At 41.3% G+C, this 13,470-nt stretch overlaps 1 protein-coding gene across 6 annotated transcripts in view; it reads right to left on the reverse strand.

The window, feature by feature from the left end:
• RBM47 (RNA binding motif protein 47) overlaps window positions 1–13,470 on the reverse strand; it is a 76,934-nt gene that overhangs the window by 9,771 nt on the left and 53,693 nt on the right. The window contains exon 1 of one of the 6 annotated variants that reach the window (XM_030449822.1): window positions 11,724–11,941. The exons of the other annotated variants lie outside the window; for them this stretch is intronic. The gene's annotated coding sequence lies outside the window, so the exon portion shown is untranslated. Of the gene's footprint in view, window positions 1–11,723; window positions 11,942–13,470 lie in introns of those variants that run through there. 6 annotated transcript variants of the gene reach the window in all.

The following is a 13,470-nucleotide window of genomic DNA, read 5'->3' on the forward strand; positions in this document are numbered from 1 at the left end:
CCTCTCTGGGCAGCCTGTGCCAGTGCCCTGTCACCCTCACAGTGAAAAAATTATTTGTAATATTTATAAGGAATCACCTATGCTCCAGTTTATAACCGTTGCCCCTTGTCGTATTGTTAGTCACCCCTGAGAAGAGCTTTACTCCTTGCTCCTGGCACTTGCCCCTTACATATTTATAAACATTGGTGAGGTCACCCCTCAATCTCCTCTTCTCCTGAAGTTGGATAAATGGATGCCACCAAGCACCTCAAAACACAAAACCCTGGGGAGGCTTGGATCATCTTTGAAAGGGTAGGAAGCAGCTGAGACCGGATTGGAAAAGGGAAGATATTGCCATGAAGCCAGTGGTTCCCAGCTCCAGAGCCTTCTCCTCAGCCATTCCTCAGTTAATCCATCTACTCCTGAACAGTGCAAGCATCAGGTGCCATATTCCAAGGTGGAAGATGATGAATGAATGAGAAGTACGAGGCATGGTTTCCATCTGATAACACTCCCCTCACTCCCCTAGTCCTTCACAGTAATCCTTGTGTAGGAAATAATAAATACACTTTAGTATTGGGGAGACAAATTCTTGTTCTCTTGTGCAAAGGACAATCAGGTGAGCTTCTGAATTGCCTACTGCTTGTGGTTCAATGTGTGATGTGTTTGTCTCTTTCTTTTGTTATTACAGTAGGACTCCACAAAAGCTGAAGAGAACCACTCCCTTATGACAGGCAACTTGCTTTTTAGCAAGTGACCAGAACAGACCTGCAAGCCAGTAAGATGAAGGCAAATCTCAGAAACTCCTCCTGCGTTTGAACGCAGACAGAGAGCTGGAAATACAGACATGTGGGAGGAGATGACCATGCTAATGACCACAAATGCAACACTGTTGGCTTCCTCTTGGAGCACAATTAAATAAGACACTTTGGGACTCTGAGAGTAGTTAATTCATTGACTTTTAAAGCAGGAAAGGTCCATCAAACCATTTAATATGAATGATTGTATATGACATGAGCCATTACATTTTATTGTTATTTGCACATTGTCTCCCAAAACATTTATCTGAGTAAGTCCTATCTTCCAGAAGGACCCTGGTTTTAAAGAATCAGAGAGCTGTAGACCCCACCACTTCCCTTTATGGCTTTTTCTGAGTCACTCCCTGAGATAGGAAGGGGTGCTGTGTTTCTCATGAGAATTTGGCCATTGCTTCCACATTTTGTGATAGACTAAAGAGTCTTTCAAGACCTCTGCTTTTGCCCTATGATGATATTTAAGTTGCGTAATAGACACAATTCTTTTTAATAAAACTTGCAGGCTGAACTCCTGAACTCCTTCCCAATTAGTAATTTTTTCACCTAAAATCTTTTTTGTGGTTCTTCAACAGTTATCTAATCCTTCAGCCTTTTTTACCTTTGCTATATACAGGGATCATCCTTCTTTCTTCTCCCCACGTCTCTGTATTGCCAAGGCCTGCTTCTCCACACCTTTTCACTAGCAAACCACATGGAGTTTGTTTGTCAGTTTGAACCTCAGATCCTTTCCAGAAGCACCACTTGCCCGAGTCATGCCCCAGGCAGCAGGCATGCCTTTTGCTCACTACTCCTAAATGAAACAACCTTGTGTACAGCCCTGCCCTGCCTGCCTTTTGAATAGATTCCACCTACTGAGTGCTACACCATTGACTCCTCCTCGTTGTTTTTAAAATCAGCATCAGCCTTTGCATCATCCACCAATTTATTTGCCATGATTTGCATTCATGACCAGTCTGTTGATGGAACTGCCAAAAAACACTGGCCCCTATAGGAAACTGCAAGCATACGAAACACTCAGGGTTTCACAGGCTTATTTAAAAAAAAAAAAAAAAGACTAAGCTTCAGCCAGCCATTTATTTTATTCAGTTGTGTTATTCAGTGGGATGCAGGTTTCTCTCCTGTGAGTCCCACAGGGACTCTGATTTACACCCTTTGTTAGAACAATTTGTCCATTTTCACTGTTGGTTATAATGCAGGGAGGTCTTTCACCAGTATGATAGGCCCAAGTTTACAGAAATATGAGCACAAAATTTAGGCATCTAAGCCTGATTTCTATGGTCCAAAACCCTCTATTTAAATTCTAAGTAACCTTAGTACCTCAGATTTTTTTTTTCAGTAAAACTCCTGAGCTTCCCAGAATTGTGCTGGTCTTTATCTAGAGATGCCTCTGCACCAGCCAGGGCAACACAGCTGTGAATGGGTCACTGTGCCACATGCTCCAAATGTTTCTGGGACTGGGTGTATTTGGGCCAAAGTGTTACACACTGATAGTTCTGAGCCATTTTAAATTAAAAATATGGAAAGCAGAAGGGGAGGCAGAGAAGTTGAAGAGCATTAATAGTCATTCTGACAGCCAGGAAATATTTTAGAAAGCATAATTTCTTTGAAAACAGGTCTCTCATGGAAGTACATTAGTTTTGATAACTTCTGGCTTTAAATGTTGTTGATAAACATATTCCTCTCAGGTTCAAATGTTGTTCCCTTTTTAATGTGTAGCAGTCAAATGTTCTCATTTTGCTTCTGGGAATTATTTGACATAATGTAAAAAAATTAAGGCAGAGAAAAAAATTGCCTTTTTCACGTGACAATTTTTTCCTTAAAATGGGACTTCACCTTTCCCTGAATGAAAGTAAAACTTGTTAAACAAACACTTTGCTGAGGAATAATCATTACCTTTACATTGGCCACCTGTTGGCATGTGCACTACTTATCACCCCAGGTTTGGGTAAATTGAGAAATTAGTCATTACCAACAGTTTTAGGTCAACTTACAAAGTAAAAGCCTTGTATTCTGTTGTCTGGGCTCAGCCAGTAGCTCAGCCACTGGGGCTATCTATTGTCTAGAGCAAAGCCTTCCCTACCCACCAGAAACCACCTGGTAATTCAGTGGTGGTACAGGGACTGGGATGTTCACTCTACATTGCACCAGCGGGATGATTTATAGTACTGAGAGTTGTACTTGAATCTATTGCTAAGTGCTGATGGCCACCTTTGCTACAAACACTCCATGCGTGATAGTGAATAATTAAAATGTCTTTGTGAACCTAAACTGCATTTATGTCTATGTAGTTTATTTGGAATCAAGATCAATGATCAAAAATTTTTATTTTTTTTCTGTGCAGCTCCACAGAGTTTGGTTTCATAAGCATATACTACCTGAGACAATTATAAGAGGTCGCACTTGGTGTAGCTAAATATACACCTAACAACATTCATTGCCACATGACACAACCTTAACAAAGTTCAGCTGAGAAAAAGCATGGGTGTGTCTGGGCTGAGAGCTCTCTCCTGGTGTTACAGCCTTACAAAATGGGCTGCCAACACAACCTAACTTTGTCATGTTCAAAAAAGCAATCACTCTCCAGAAAATTGTCACTGTTCAACCCTGCTTGTGTGGTTTTTTTCAGTCCATAGTAAACTGGTCATGAAAACTTGCTGTCGTGTGTGGGTGTACACATGGCATGAGCTAATAGTCTGAGTTCAGTGCCCTTGTTGCCAGACTGATTCCAGTAAACCCACAAAGTCTGATTAATGCATGCTAGAAGAGGCAAAAGTTTAAACGACATTAAAATGTTGTGTCTTGTGAAATACAAGCTCTTAATTTCTAGTCTCTGAAGACGAAGGTACACCTGATCTTGATGACAAAGGTTCATAAGCAAGAGATGGAAAAAAGTATTATTAATGAGAAAGGTTGCGCTCTGGAGACAGCTAAATTTTAAATGACTTATCATCAGGACTGAAACAGACTGGCTTCTCTTCTTGTCAGAAAGAGTAAAGCCTCCTTTGCTGTTCAGTGCCACGTTAGATGGATGCTAGCAGCTGCCAGCAGACCAGGAGCCAGGTCTGTAGTTCCGCGTCTCTGCTCCAAGGACTCTCCCTCACACAGGTGAACTCTCAAACGTACACATTTCACTGAAACCATTCAAATTCCACTTCCTCTTGCTTATGAAACTCCTTCCCTGCTGCCAGTAAGTCGACTGTAAATAGTTCTTGCCCTGAACATTAATTACCTTCTTTTCAGCCTATCTTTTTTTTTCTCATCACAGCTCAGAATATTAAATGGGAAACTTACTGTGTTGGCAGTGACTGACCTAAGGCATAACCTGAGCAGGCTGATAACTGAGGCAGATCTTTTGTTAAACAGAAATGCCATGCCTTCATTAGCAGCAACACAGGTCCAGATGCCCCTCACGTCAGGCCAAAGGCAGCTCAGTGCCCTGGCACAAAGGTGATGCCCACAGACCACAGAGCACCTTATCCTTGGGCTTGGCCAGCGCTGGGCAGAGCCCTGTGAAGTTACACAACCAGCTGCTCCTGTTGACCAGGGTGTGATAGAACAGGCTCTTAACCAACACAGGGACACAGACGGTGTCCTTCTGGCAGCAACAGCATGTCCACTTCACTCATGTGTTCCTGTAAAATGGGGCTGTTTATGTTTGCGCTTCATTCACACAGAATCACACAGAATCATCTGGGTTGCAAAGGACCTCTGAGATCATCAAGTCCAACCCTTAATCCACGACCACTGTGGTTACCAGACCATGGCACTGAGTGCCACATCAGTCTCTTCTTAAAAACCTCCAGGGACAGAGAATCTACCACCTCCCTGGGCAGCCCTTTCCAATGCCTGATCACCCTCTTTATAAAGAATTTTTTCCTAATATCTAACCTAAACCTCCCCCAACAGAGCTTAAGTCCATGCCCTCTTGTCTTACTGACAGCTGCCTGGGGGATGAGACCGACCTCCCCCTGGCTCCAACCTCCTTTCAGGGAGCTGTAGAGAGTGATGAGGTCTCCCTTGAGCCTCCTCCAGACTAAACAACTAAACAACCCCAGCTCATCCCTCCAGGGTTGTGTTATGCAGTTTTAGTGGCATCACGTGTCCTCCTGTGGATGACACAGCAGTCACAAAGCATGGGGGCAGGCGGTGGCACCAGGGAGGTGTCTCCCTACAGAGCTGAGGCAGCATGTCCTCACCAACACCACCCGCCTGCCTGCTTGCTTCAAGAAATGGCCATTGCTTTTCATTTTAAGACAGAGCTGCTACAGAAGGAAGGTCAATCACAGAATCTTTAAATAAATGTATCCTGATGACGGAGGGAAACAACAGCTACTGGTTTAAATGTGACCTTCCTGGTTTTTAATTTTAAATAATAAGGGCAATCCTGCTGATGATGCTGAGCAGCAGCTCTGGAAGTGCAACTGCTGTTAATGCCCTTCAGTTTTAAAAGCTGATTTTTTTTCATGGCAACTTTAGATACATAAAGTGTCTGTAACAACAACAGCAGCTTCTTAAGACCAACTGTATAACTTTATCACAAACATCATACAGCCACAGAAATGCTCTTGCTGGAAACTCAGTTTGCCTATTTACAGGCTCATAGGCTGAACATAAAAAGGCAGGGGCCACATCAATGCTAAGTATGGTAGTGGCTTGATTGTTGCTTCAAGTGTAACGTGCAAGTTATTTCCCCTTTTAAAGAAAGCTGTAGTATGATAGACATAATAATATACATAATTTTTTTGTTTTGCTGACAAGACCATCCCTCCTTTCCTATCATTTATTTGCACAAATGAGCTGACCAACCCTGAGCCATGGCATGCCCGGCTCTAGTGCTTGGCACCAGCCTTACAGTCCTGCCACAGCAGGGAGCTGGCATGCAAGGTTCTCCTTCCAAAACTAATGGTGAAATATGAAGTTCCACCTCTTTTATGAACATGCCTAACATAGCCACTGGACCCACAAGTGCTCACTGCCACCCTATGTGCTTACTGGGAGAAAGCTTTGCCCTCTGCAATCAACTTGGGGACATCCTGCAAGAAGTAGCGTCCTTGGCTCCCCTCTATGCACAGTGCAGACAGAGGCCAGGAGGGCAGCCAGTGTGATGAAAAAAAGATTCCATCTGTGGAAAAAAACCATGCAAAGGCTTTTCTGAACTCCAATTTAATTTGTATTTCAGGAGTCAAAGTCTAGTCTTCAGTGTATCTTCCAACAGAACTTGGACCACAGCTTATTTTCCTACATGCTGTTGCTAATAAAATGCAAACTTCTGAAGCTGAGTCTTGTGGTGCATCAGTGCAAGACATAGTGCAGCATTTCAGCACAGCTTTTTGGCAAGGGACCTTTTCTGAAAGTCTTTCATAAAGGAATGGGAAGGTTACTGGGGGTGGATGATGCCTTCAAACTTAACCAAAAAACCCAGTATCTGAGGACAACAGGCCATGGCAATGTCTGCAGTGTGTCAGGCACATTGCTTTAACTGCAGCTGAACTGGGTGAAGCAGCTGCCCCAGGCTAATTTAAACACTTTGAAAAGGTGGGTTTTCCTTACTTGGATCATTTTGGCAAAATTCTATGGAGACAAAAGTGACCTGAAGGGGCAGGAACATCTGCTGGCAGGAGACTTGATGAGTCTCTGTGATGAGAGACTCATCAGCTGGGGAGTGATCTCATGGATCAGATCAGCACTAGTTATTGATGACATGTCTGTCTGCTGTGCAAGTTTCCTGCTGCCAGCACCACTAAAGCACAGTGTGTTCCCATCATCACTCACGTGCCTGAATTAAGGCTACCAAACTTGTCCATCTCCAGCTAGGGTCACCTGGGAGAACCCTTTTGGCTCAGGTGCTGCATGGGACCCAAGGAGATGCACACACGGCAGCATTTGCTGCAGCCCATCTCATGTGTGTTCAGGCATAAACATGTACAGCAGTGGCTCTCTGCCCACCGTACTTAATGTAAAGAGAAACAGTGTAAAGTATGTAAGGGGCAGTACAAGACCAGCCTGGCTGCTGGAATTCCCACTTTCATTAACAGTGACACCAGGCATCCTAACCTAGGGGCTACCATCAGGGGTTCAGCCACTGATTTCAGTGAAAGAGTTCATGTTTCAAGCTTAAACTTTAACTTTTTCAGGTCAGTTAGTCATGTTGCTCTCATATGGGGCAGGTTAATGTTCTGGGCCTGAAAAGCAGTTTGCAGGTTGGTGCTACTCCAGAAGGGGGTCCTAATTACTAATATAGAGAAGAAGCAACATAAATAAACAGAAAATAAAGGATGCTGTTCTCTGTCATACTCAGCATCTAGCTTCTCTTCCTGGTAACAGTTTTTGAGTCTCTAATGGTTTCTATGGCTTTATACCTAAGACACTACAAGCACTACTGAAAATCTGGCCCTAAAAGTCTTGCAGGGACTAATTGTGCCCCCCAGGCACCCACCAAAAGCACTGAATTTGGCTTTAAAAAACTAACAAAATACTTATAAGTCTGTTCTTTTACTTTTTGCTCCTTTTTAGGAGGACATCATCTGACATTATTCTATAAATTAACCTGAGCCTGGAATTCCTCAGATTAAAACTTCAGTGATAATCAGATAACTGAACACTTAATTTCTACAGTCAACAACTGGCTACAACCTCAGACTAGGATTTGAAGCTTAAACTTTTTATTTTCATCACTATCATTAAGACCAATACCAATCCCAACCAGACTATACCCATTTCCTTAGCCATATTAAGCTTACCTTACAACAGTTTAATATACAATTAAAAAAAAAAAAAAAAAAAAAAAAGAGCTGAAATTGTGCAAAGTTGCTGTCTATTCTGTTAGCAACCCTCTCTGCATCATTCTAAGGCATCTTTAATTTGGTCTGTGAGGCTGAAAAGACTTTCAAAAGTTCTGCTGCATTATTGATAAATGCTGTCAGTGCCCAGCAGTGAACATTCCCAGGATAGAGGTCCCTCAACAATCTGACCTCCTAGCCTGGAGACTGCAAAGGTAGCATTCAAGAAAAAGAATTTCTTACTGATGATAGCTTAAAGTGAGAAAACTTTCCTGAGCCTACCACTTTACTTCTTGCCATTTCTTTTTGATGATCACAAGTGGAAATTCTGTTCAGACATACATAGCTTTCCTGTGGTGAGAATGAAGAGATGCTGATGAAAAAGTTATCTATTTGCCAAAGCATCACCAGCACCTAGAGCATCCTACCAAGACTGTTATTTCCCCTGCTTGTGCAATGTGAATTGTGTCAATGCAATGTAGGTTTCTTTTTAAAGGTGCTTTTTAAAGTACTGCAGCACCAAACCATTCATTTCATCTTAAACTGCTTCTGAAGGAAGTTTCAGTAAGTGTCTCCTTTAGTAAGAAAGGGAATCTTCTCCCTTATTTTATAATGCCCCTTACTGCAAGTAATTCAGAATTTTGTTTCAAGAAACTGTGTAACCCATGTGTTGTACTGTTTGACCCAGCTCCATATTTTACCTTGTCCAACACTGAAGAATTCTATAAATCAGTTATTTTGATAGAACCAGTAGCTGGCTGAGGCTGAAGTTATTATCCTGTAGGATATTGAAGCCACATGTTGAGGAAAGCTGAGAAGATGAGAGATGGGTTGTGTAATCATTCTTATCAGCTTTCCAAATCAGGAAACAACACAACTCTTCCCTTCTCCCCCGAGTCCCATATTTCAATATAGTCAACAAAGTATATTGTTACCACAGTCAGGCAGGGAAATGTGTGACATAATGTGCAATGTAGTCACTCAGTATGTAACAAGCCTTTCCAGATGAACTGTACTTGATGGGAAATTTTTTGTATCCTTTTTTTTTCTTACCAGGAATGCAATTAAACAGTGTACTCTGCAGAGATGCTGGTACAGATAAGTGTGTCCTCCTCATTAATGTTTTAAAAAAGAATTCTTTCTAGGAAGGGAAGAAGTGTTTCTTTCATTCAGCGTGGAATAGGAGCTTGCAAGCTTTTGCCATAAGACAGGAAAAATGAAGATCTGCAACTAAAAACAAAACCACAACTAGACTCATCTGTTCATTATTACACAGGAAGAATAGGACATTCACTTATTTCACTTCTTCCCTCTTAAAAGAAAAATGTTATATATGAACACAGTGTTTTAATTCAAGAATTGATAATGTCCATGAAAGGCTTTGCTGAACTCCCTAAAGTAGGAGTATGTGTGCACGAGCTTGTGATTTTTCTTCATTATAATACAGAACAGTCTATCTGTCTGTCTGTCTGTCTGGGTAAACATTGCAGTAATGTGTTCCACACTACCAAGAGTTCCAAAAAAGTTCACAGACTACAGTTCCCTTTCAGCCTTTCTGTTCTAACTTTCTCAGCTAACTCTTCTGGAGATCCCACAGTGACACATAACACATTCTGCCTATTCATACAAAGTCTACCCGCTTAGTCCATTTAACAACAACAAAAACAGATTTAGACTTTTCAGTCAGTCCTTATCTTATGTGCTATTTCTATTTCTATTGCAACATTCTCAGTTTTGTGTTCACCATGAGAACACCACAACAAGAGGAGGCCCAACCTGCTTGCAGCAGGAGGCAGATTTCAGGGAAAGTTGAAAGTGGCCCCTCAGGTCACAGAAATTAAAATCAGCATAAAACAAACCACAGATGGGATGTGAATGTTCACTACTGAAAGTACTTTAAACTCAAAGCATTTGGCTCAGTCAGTGGCTGGGTGTTGGTTTTTTTTTTTGGTTTGTTTTTTTTTTTTTCCTTTGTGCACTGACATTTGACCCCTTTTATAATATGCACCTTGCACCACTGAAATCCAGTTAGTTATTTATTAAACTCAGGTACCAATGGCTGACTTGTACATATCATGCTTTTAACTGCCTCGTGTTGCCTGTGTGAGGAGGAGAGGGGGATGGAAGGTAATCATCTTTGCTGTGAAATTCTGTCATATCTGCAGAAAGGAGCTGCAAAGTGCAGCAATTTGTACCTGACCTCTGATCTAAGAAGTTCGTACAAACCTTTGAACCTCAAATTGAAATTGAGAAACAAGGTTTACAAGTACAAGGAAGAGATTTCTAACACTCGTTACCTGTGCCCAGAGTTAATATTATAAATTTAAAAAAAATGTTTAACCAATGCAGGGACTCTCTCAGCAGACGCCATTCCTGTGCTGGGTTAATTCAAGACAATTTAAGTGTACTAAAATTACAGCTCAGTTGGAAATATCTAGAGTTTGGAAAGAAAATTTCTGTGTGCTTCAGAAAATGAGTGGGTTTGGAGACAGATGTAATTTGAAATTCACCTTTTGCTGACCTTAATTGGAAATTTTTTTTTTTAATTAAAAGCTGAAGAAAGAAGACAAGCAACATTTGTTTCAGTATTCTTCCTTCAGCAATGAATGGAGCTGAAATGCAGAACTGAATAGAAATTATTAAAAAGAGTATCAAAATGGCTCCTCCTTTGTTAACTCTATTTATTTTTATTCAACACATTATCTAATCTTGGTTATACAATGCAAAGCTATATGAGAAACCCATGGAAAAATAATCAAACCAACGTTACAACAAGGTCTTGATAGACTGTCATATGGCCTCGCCTTGACAAGAAAAAGGACATACTTTGCAGTTCTGTCAGATTAACTGTGTTCATTTAATTAAAAAGCTCCCTCAACCCTTTCAGACACTGGTAAGATCTTTGGTGCAACATCACCAGCTAATACCAACATGTGCCACCAGACTGTGTTGGGTGTGGAGGTCTGCAGAGACCAGCATGATTGGAAAAGACACATTTCTGCAAGCCAGCCTGCCAGGCCACGGAGTATTGCAAGGGATGGATGGCAGTAATGTTTATTTGTGATATCCCTCACATGTTCTGAGCATCCATGGGAAGCTTGGATGTGCAAAGAGTGAAGGAGCACTTTACACACACATGTTGAAGCCTGGCTTCAATCCAGCTAGCCCAGGACAGGACACCATTATACACACCTGCTGCATCTGGCCCACATGTTAATGAACAATTTCGTAATTGATTTTATTCATACCTGACTTACAACAACTATATTCCATATTTCCATTTCTTTTTTTATTCTTTTTCTTTTTCCTTTTTTTTTTCTTTTTTTTTTAAAAAAAACGGGTTTAGAATCAATTGATTTTTTTCTATATTCAAGTTCAAACTTCACTATTGTTATCAGCACTGGCCCCAGTAAAGCAATAAATGAATAAATAAAAAAATAAGGTTGAACAGACTAATGTCACGTGTCCTGTGTCATGTACCAGCCTTAAAAAATTCACATGCTGCTTAATTAGAATATGAATAGAAAAATACTAAAGTTTTATTGTCTTAAAATTCTATCAAATTTTCAGTATGCAGAATAAGTTATATGGATTCGTTTGTATTAATAATACCTGTGTGTATACCCTGCTTATTCAGCCTTCCTAGCCACTTTATAGCTTTATAAGCCCCAAATTCTGTACCTAAAGCTGATAACTCACTTTTAAAGTTTGATTTTTATGTTAGTTTCTTGAAGAAGCAGAACAAAATACTAGGTGGCACAAACAGACAGCAGCAGAGAGACCAATTGAAAACACGTCAGGCAGTTGTAAATGGCTACCTTTTACTTCATTAATTTAAGATAGAAAAAAATATCTTTGAGACAAAGATTTTATGTTTTCATCAGCCTAAGACATCGAGGGTTTAATTTTCACTGTTCTGATATTCACTTTGCTGTTTGCTACGCAAATTCTTTTAGATGTTCACATGTCGAGCTCATAGTTCAAGCTTAGAAGCAGTTGCTTCCTTCTCAAAAAACTCTTCCAGGACCCTCTAAAGGAAGGCAAAACCCAAACTCGATACCTTGACAATGACATACTTTCAGTCTCAACTCCCTCCTAAGTGGAAACCAGATAAAAAAAAGCCCTACAGAGCAAACAATATTTCCCTTACCTCTCTGGTCCCACAGTCGAAGGGCGACAGGTTAAGAGGACTCACGCCTTTGCCCGAGGAACCTTTCTTCCTAATGGCTGGAGCCTTGTAACCTGGTTATAGAGTTTATGCATCTCGTTATTGGCCAGCCAGCGTTAGCCATTTAAATTCCTTGGGAGTCATTTGTTAAGGGCTCTTAGGCTGAGGCTAAGTGGGTGGGACGGGAGGGAGAGGGGATGTTGGCGCTGCCAGACGCAAAGAGCTCTCCACAGCGGTTTGAAGATTAATAGAAAACCTTCCGCAAGGAAGGGACCTGTGGTGGGAGGGCTGGGTCCAGCCTTCAGGGAAGCACAGAAAAGAGAAACCATGACACTTTCACAGGGACAAGGAGTTTGAAAAGGAAGATTTTCATTCAAAATTTAAAACTTGGAAAAAGGGGAGTGAAACATGTACAAACAGCTCCTTCCTAGCACAAGGCGTTGTGCAAATAGCTTGAGTTACTCACAACAGATAAGATAAGGGCATATTTTGCTCGATGGCGTGAGGTTTTTTCACTAAAATCCTTTTTTTTCTTTTCTTATCTTTTTTTTTTCCTTTTTTTCCTTTTTTTTCTTTTCTTGTTTTTGTTTTTGTTTTTGTTGTTGTTGTTGTTGTTTGTTTCTTTTTGTGGGTTTTTTTTTTGTTTTTCTCTGTATGTGACTGGCAAGTTATTTCAGGTTTAATTAATTTATTCTTCGTTGTAAGAAAAAAAATGGTCTGCAGCTCCTGGAGCAAGAGGCAGGTTTCTTGATCTTGGCAGTGGCGGGACAGTAAGAATAACTCAGCCTGTGCCGTGTACCCAGCGTGCACCATTTCAGTGGCAAACACGGAAACTCAAATGTGTTTGCTTGGAAGAAAGCAAAAAAAAAAAAAAAAAGAGCCTGGTGCAGGAGTAAAAGCAGGTAAAAAAAAAAAAAGCATGGTAAAACATGATTCATGACAGCAGAAATGGTCTGTACATAACAACGGAGCATTAGGCCCCAGGAGCACTTAGCAAAGCAAACAACACACCTTCTCGAGCAGCCAAGAGGAGGAACTGCACTGAAACACTCTTTGGGTGATGGATTTGCCCGGTCAGTGCACAACCAGCCAGCAGGAGAAGAGAGAGCAGGGCATACCTTGGGACACAACTCATTTCTGGGAAAAGATATTGCCCAGAGAAGGTGAAAAGCAAACAGCGTATCACAGACACAAAACAACTACAGCTTTCAGTCTTTTCCATGTTTTTGTTTACTGGCATAGCCCTACTTTTCTTCTTTCTCTTTTTTCCAAAAAGCTTGATCCAAATCTCAAACCAAGAAGCACACAGGCAGCAACCTCAGGGCATCCCAGCGTGGAAAAAGTGTCTTTTATTTCTCAGTGACAACCTGGGTGGATTCTGAAGAGGAAGCTTTGCCATTCTGTATCAGGTGATCCTACAGAATAATTTGTTCTTGCCCTCCAAGTGGTTTAAACTGAGCATGCAAAAATTAGAGACATCCTTGTGCTGCAGAGTCAGAGGCTGGTCAATAGAGAAGAGGGACAGAGGAGCCAACAGGTGTAGAGATAAGAGCTTTAATGTTAGAAGGCTCCAAGTCAGAGAGCAAGAAATGTGGAAGATGGCTAAGGCTGGCAAAAGAACCATCCGCATCAGAAACCGTGGTGGTTTCAGAGAGCAAACAGGAAGGATAGGTGCTCTGCTTACACCGCAAACCCGAAGGGTGATTACAACCACTCTGTTCTGGCTTTC

The sequence above is a fragment of the Calypte anna genome, chromosome 4A (genome assembly GCF_003957555.1).
Source record: "Calypte anna isolate BGI_N300 chromosome 4A, bCalAnn1_v1.p, whole genome shotgun sequence".
NCBI classification, from domain to species: domain Eukaryota; kingdom Metazoa; phylum Chordata; class Aves; order Apodiformes; family Trochilidae; genus Calypte; species Calypte anna.